The 6,849-nt window shown below is 47.4% G+C and overlaps 2 long non-coding RNA genes across 2 annotated transcripts in view; one reads left to right on the top strand and one right to left on the bottom strand.

Moving 5' to 3' along the window:
• The window catches only part of LOC115645493, a 7,886-nt gene extending 1,510 nt beyond the window's left edge, over positions 1-6,376 (bottom strand). Inside the window, exons 1-2 of the long non-coding RNA XR_003998761.1 lie at positions 5,993-6,376; positions 5,385-5,391 (exon numbers count right to left, since the gene is read on the bottom strand). This is a non-coding gene — a long non-coding RNA (uncharacterized LOC115645493). The remainder of the gene's footprint in view (positions 1-5,384; positions 5,392-5,992) is intronic.
• LOC115645494 lies at positions 852-6,219 on the top strand. The gene is made up of 3 exons (XR_003998762.1): positions 852-934; positions 5,948-5,951; positions 6,208-6,219. It is a non-coding gene; the product is annotated as an uncharacterized LOC115645494 (long non-coding RNA).
• Positions 6,377-6,849: the final 473 nt, after the last annotated feature.

Raw genomic sequence — 6,849 nt, forward strand, 5'->3', positions numbered from 1 at the left:
AAAGCAGTGCTCTGAGGGGCGAGTGGGGGTGCGCACTCCAGTGGATCAAAGCAAGTTCAACAATGCGGTTTCACCTGTAACACAGTAAGATTTTTTTTTTTTTTTTTACTCCCGAGGACAGCATTATATCAAGGTATAGGTGTAAGTGTAGTGAGAGTAATTTTATTAAATATTCCACATTTTGGGAAACTTATAAAAATTACTTTTCAGAGAGTTTTTAATTTGACTTCTTAATGCACTGCTTTCAGGGTTTTTTTGCAAACTTTACCTGAAACATCCTTAAAGTTTACTAATGGGGAGCGGGTACTAGTAGTTAAGTAAGTGTGGCTAAATAGGTCCTGTATTGCTGCTGGATGCTTTCCAGGCCTAGGTTCCAGCAAACAGCTGGAAGCAATGAATTTCAGAAACATGGGTGCTCTACTGAGAATTTTCTGCCACTGTGGAATTCTCAAATCTAGATTACCAGTAGATAGTTACTGTGACAGGATAAAGGAAGAGAGGCAATCCCTCAGCTGAAATCTAGAATATTTATGCTTTTATAAATTTAACAGAGACCAATGCAGAGCATGGAGGGTTGATGGTATGTGCTCTTGGCTGCTCATTTCCTTCAAGAGGCAAACTATTGCATTCTATACAAGCTGAAGACAATGCCAGAGATTTGGGTAAAGTAACCACCTTCGAGAGAGGTTCCTGTGGGTGCTCCACTCTAGGTGTCGGTGCGCCCCTGCGCCTTTGATCAGAGATTTCTGCAGCAGTACTCATACCGGCCACGCATGCTCAGCCTGCCCCTCCACTCTGAGTATACTTCTAGTGAGCATGCGCGGCCAGTTCCTCAGTTCCTTCTCTACCATCCCCGGCTTGAGACGGAGCTCAGCAGACTTGTTAAAGAATTTCTTTCCTCATTTTAAAATTACTTGTAGTTAGCTAGTTTCTTGTTAGTTGTTAGTTAATGTTACTTACCCTTTTTTCTACCATGTAAAAAAAAAAAATTTATCGCAGCCGCAGCCGCTTCAGACATGCCTAGCTTCACAGGCTTTAAGCAGTGCTCCTCCTGTAAGGAAGCTATCCCTCTTTCGGATGGACATTCGCAGTGCATAAAATGTTTGAGGGAGACCCACGTTCCCCAAAAATGTGCTCACTGCACTAAACTAAGCTCCAGAGCACGAAAAGACAGGGAGCTGAAACTTAAACTTATTCTGCTTCAAAAATCCTTAGGGTCAGCCTCAGATCCTGGCATGGACTCTGCCTCCGCTCACCGCCACAGCTCTCCCGCTTCTAAAAAGCAGAAGAAAACAGCAAAAAGAGGGCACCTTCTGTCAAATTCAAAAGAAGCCCTCAGACACAAACCTTCTCTGGTCAGATCCACGGTCTCCTCACCTGTGCTCCCCTGCCTAAGCACTTTTGACAAGCCAGACTCCTCCGGCACCACATTAAACCCACCTGTGCTTGCGGCGGCAGCGCAAAGCTCCAGTGCCGAGGCGACAGGCTTTCAGTTGCCTTCCTCAATTATGGCACCCATCGGCACTGCGATGAACGCGGTGCCGACATACCAGGACCCCACTGAGGCACCGCAGCCTGCTATTAATAGCACGGCACCAGCTTCGGCACTGGCATTAATAGCGCTACCTGGCATTGAGCCAAGACTTAGAACTCCGGTGCAAGCCCAGGTCCCCTCAGAGCAGTTCTATCAGCCTTCACCTTAGCGCTGCCGTTTACCCAGTCAAGTGACCTCTTAGTGTCACCTGTGCTGCAGTCACCCTTATTTAAAGACTCCTTCTCCCTTACGAATGATTCAGGGTCCGAACAGCCTTCCTCCAGTGAAGAGGAGTCTGAACTACAGGGTGATGTTTCAATGCAATCAGAATTCTGTCCTCAGACTCCTGTTACCCACGGGCACAGAAAATTGTCTCAGACTATCCTCGAGACCCTGCTTCCTGATGTGTTAACCCCTGGATAGCACTGCCTATGCCTTTTCCACCACCATGGCAGTATTGGGCTCGATGGACATCTTTCCGTCAGCAGCACACCCGCTATTCCAATTCGACAAGACACAAATGTCCAAATGATATGACACACTTGGCGGCACCCTCCCATTCTCAGGATCAATTAACTCCTGCTCCTGACCCAGTACCAACTGAAGTAATGCCTGAAGAAGCCTTACTTCCCTCCCCTCTAATGTTCTCAGACAATTTTTTGAAATTCCAGGGTCTCTTTAAAAGGGTTGCCAGTGAGCTTAGAATCAATCTAGAGGAAGTACTGGGCCAACAACATGAGTTAACGGACATCCTGCAACCCTCTTCTTCATCCAGACTGGAATTACCAATCAGTGCAGCCCTTCTGGAACCCGCTAAGTCCATCTGGCAGGCTCCAGCCACAAGCCAGCCTACCTGCAAACAAGCGGACCGTAAATACTTCATTCCCTCTAAGGGCTCTGAATTCCTTTTCTCACATCCTATGCCAAACTCACTGGTAGTGGACACAGCCAACCAAAGGAATAAACAACAGTATTTCCACCAAACCCAAACCAACAAGGAAAGCAAACGCTTAGACCTGCTGGGTCGCAAAGTGTATGCCTCTTCAACCTTACAATTTCAAATTGCCAATTATACTGCAGTTCTGGCAAAGTACGACTATAGGAACTAACAAGTTCATGGACTTTATTGAACACACTCCAGACCAGAAGAAACAACAATTTACAGCTTTAGTTTCCGAGGGCCAAATCATATCATGCACGGCTCTTTGAGCAGCTCTGGATGCAGCCAATACCGCAGCAAGATCCACCGCTATGGCGGTGGTCATGTGCCGAGGTTCATGGCTCTCCTCTTCCCTTTTTCCTCGCAAGGTTCAGAGTACCATAGAGGATCTCCCTTTCGATGGTAATAAACTCTGTGCTTCCACCACGAAGGAGGTGCTTCACTCAGTGAAGGAGTCAAGGGCAACTCTTCAGTCCTTAGCAATCCAAACCCCTATGACCAGAAGGCAACAGTACAGGTATCAACCTTACCACTGTCCACGCTACCCCCTATATACTCAGCATTTCACAAGATCTCAGGATCAGCAATAGCAACACCAACACCAGAGATCCAGATATCAGCGGTGTCGCCCCAATTCTTCCAGGGCTCCCCAACTTCCTCCAACTAATAAGCAGATTTGAACCTTTGGTCAAGGGTCTCATAAACATTGTCTCAATTTCAGCGTATGCACCACCTACAACTATCTTTGGACACCATCTACGGCCATTTTTGCACCAATGGCAGAATGTTACCACCGACAAGTGGGTTCTAGAAGTCATCACAACTGGGTATTCTGTCCCTTACCTCCCACCCACCCACCCTCCCTGTCCCTCTTCAGGGACCCCTCTCACGAGCTACACCTCCAGCAAGAAGTACAACATCTCCTTCATCCGGGGGCTATCGAACTCGTGCCCGAATGCCACAAGGGGAAAGGTTTCTACTCCCATTATTTTTTAACAGAAAAGAAAACTGGAGGATGGCGACCGATCCTCGACCTCAGGCAGCTCAACAAATTTATCAAAAAGGAAAAGTTCAAGATGGTTACTCTCACCACCATAATTCCAGCCCTGGAGCAGGGCGATTGGTTTTCAGCCCTCAACCTACAAGATGCCTATTTTCATGTCACTATCCACCCAGCCCACAGATGTTTCCTTTTGTTTTACCCTTGGCTCAATGCATTTCCAATACAGAGTTCTACCCTTCAGCCTTTCCACTGCCCCCCGAGTTTTCTCCAAGCTCCTAGCGGTAGTCACTGCCTACCTCAGGAAAAAAGGGGTCATAATATTCCCTTACCTTGACGATTGCCTTCTCAAGGCCTCCACGTTCGATGAAGCCCTCCGCTTCACACAAATCATCATCAATTGCTTCCAATCTCTGGGCCTGCAAATAAACAGAAGCAAATCCATATTAAGTCCTACCCAGCACCTGGAGTTTATAGGAGCAAGCCTTGACTCCACAACCGGGCTGGCATCTCTCCCACCCGACCGATTCAATACCATAAAACTGCTGGCTACAAGACTTCACGACAGCCCCCAGGTCACCGCCTGAGACTGCTTCCAACTATAGGGCACATGGCCTCGTGCATCTTCATGGTCCATAATGCACGTCTCTACATGAGGTGCTTCCAAGCTTGGCTGGCCATGGTTTACAAACCAAACGTGCACTCACTAAACAAACCCCTGGCCATACCCTACTGAGTCAAAGACTCTCTCCTATGGTGGACAGTCCCCTCCAACCTCTGCTCTGGAGTCCCCTTCCTCCAGACCTCCCCAACTCTGATAATGGCAATCAATGCATCTCTCATTGGCGGGGGGGACCACATCTCTCACCAAACAGTCCACGGGCTATGGTCTCCCTCAAGACCTCCCTGCACATAAATGTTCTAGAACTTCGAGCTATACGAAATGCCTGCCGCCACTTCCTACCACTAATCAAGAATCAGCATGTACGCATAACGACAGACAACATTGCCTGCATGTTCTACATAAACAGGCAAGGAGGGGCTCGCTCCCACTCTCTTTGCTCAGAGGCCATAAAACTCTGGAATTGGTGCCTTGCGAACCACATCCGCATATCAGCTGCTTATCTCCCCGGGGTGATGAATACCACTGCCAACGAGTTAAGCAGACGTTTCCCTTTGGAACAAGAATGGGAGATAGACGACAGAATCATTTACAACATATTTCGCACTTGGGGTCACCCAACCGTAGATCTCTTTGCAACTGCAAAAAACACAAAATTCCTCAGTTTTTGCTCCACGGCGGGACTGGGCAAACACTCCCTCGGAGACGCATTCATGATCCCATGGCACCAGGACTTACTCTATGCATTTCTCCCAATACCACTTCTCAACAGAGTCCTGATCAAGATATGAATGGACCTTGCCACCGTGATCTTGATTGCACCTTCATGGCCGAGACAACCGTGGTTCCCTTTCCTCACCAGAATGTCAATTCGACCACCGATCTCACTGCCTCTCATCCCAAACCTTTTATCGCAGCAACACAGCAGGCTTCTTCACCCAGTCTCTCCATGCTTCATCTCAAAGCCTGGTACCTGCAAGGTTCTCCCAAGGAGAACTAGACCATTCCGACCAATTTCAGAGGGTGCTTCTACATAGCAGAACACAATCCACCTGTACCACCTATCTCCGAAAGTGGAAGCGATTCACAGAATGGTGTTCAACTAAACAACTGTCTCCTACCTCTGCACTTCTCCCCTGCATACTCGACTATCTACTGGACATTAAGCAATCCAGCCTTTCCTTCAGCTCCATCAGAGTCCACTTAACTGCCATCATAACCTTTCAAGATACAGTTGACAATACCCCAGTCTTCGTTCATCCCATCACCAAGCATTTCCTTAAGGGACTCCAAACCTTATATCCAGACATTAAGCCATCTACCCATCCATGGGATCTTCACCTAGTATTGTCCTGTCTAACTCATCAACCCTTTTGAGCCCTTAGCCACCTGCTCCCTATTACACCTCTTGATAAAAACAGCCTTTTTGGTGGCAATTACCTCTGCCAGATGGGCAGGAGAGATAGCAGCCCTTATGGAAGATCCACCATATACGCTCTTCTTCAAGGACCAAGTTGCCCTACGCCTACACCCGAAATTCCTTCCAAAAATTCACGCTTCATTTCACATCAATGAACCAATACATCTACCAACTTTCTTCCCGAAACCACATGCAAAACTCCTTCGAAGCCACAATGCACACGCTTGATGTGTGCAGGGCCTTGTCCTTCTATTTGGACAGAACCAAACTCTTCAGACACTCTCCTAAACTCTTTGTCTCCATCGCGGAGCGCTCCAAAGGCATGCCTATTTCTACCCAGAGACTTTCAAACTGGATCTCCGATTGCATACGACTCTGCTATCAAATAAAAAAGTTACACCTCCAGCATCGATCAGAACACATTCCACTAGCTCTGTATCTACCTCTGTAGCCTTCTTACATAAAGTACCATTGACTGACATTTGTAGAGCAGCCACTTGGTCCTCCGAGCACACATTTGTCAAACACTACGCCCTTACTCAGGGCCCTCTCTCTGACACTCGATTAGGCAGGGCAGTATTATTTACTGCATTCCTACCAGATCCGAAGTCCCTACCTCCTTGAGATACACTGCTTCAAAGTCACCTACATTGGCGCACCCACAGGGACATGCCTCGAAGAAGAAGAGGAGGTTACTCACCTTGTGCAATAACTGATGTTCTTCGAGATGAGTGTCTCTGCGGGTGCTCCACTACCCACCCTCCTCCCCTCTACTTCGGAGTTGGGATAGCCTCCGTTGTAGACAAGGAACTGAGGGAACCGGTTGCGCATGCTCACTAGAGGTATACTCATAGCGGGGGGCTGGCTCTGAGCATGCGTGGCCGGTACGAGTACTGCTGCAGAAATCTCCGATCAAAGGCGCGGGAGCACACAGACACCTAGAGTACAGCACCCACAGGGACACTCATCTCAACGTCAGTTACTGCACAAGGTGAGTAACCTCCTCTTCAGAAAATTGCTGAGTATTAACATTTTTTCATGGATTGTGTTCCATCATGGTTTTTAAAATCCCGTTCGTAAGGCACAATGAATGTTAATCACAACAATAATTGTCATTAATTTTAACTTGTATCTTTATGTAAAGGGCCAAATCCTGATCCTATGTGAAGTCAATAATGAAATTCCCATTGACTTCAAACCGACCAAGAATTGTCCCACATGTTGGAATTTTCAAAAGTGTTCCCAAATCACTTAAGTACACAAGCCTGTTGATTTTGTGTACTCCTAAACTCACTCCAATGCTTTGGAAAATCCCACACATGGAATTCAAAAC

The sequence above is a fragment of the Gopherus evgoodei genome, chromosome 2 (genome assembly GCF_007399415.2).
Source record: "Gopherus evgoodei ecotype Sinaloan lineage chromosome 2, rGopEvg1_v1.p, whole genome shotgun sequence".
In the NCBI taxonomy this organism is placed as follows: Eukaryota; Metazoa; Chordata; order Testudines; family Testudinidae; genus Gopherus; species Gopherus evgoodei.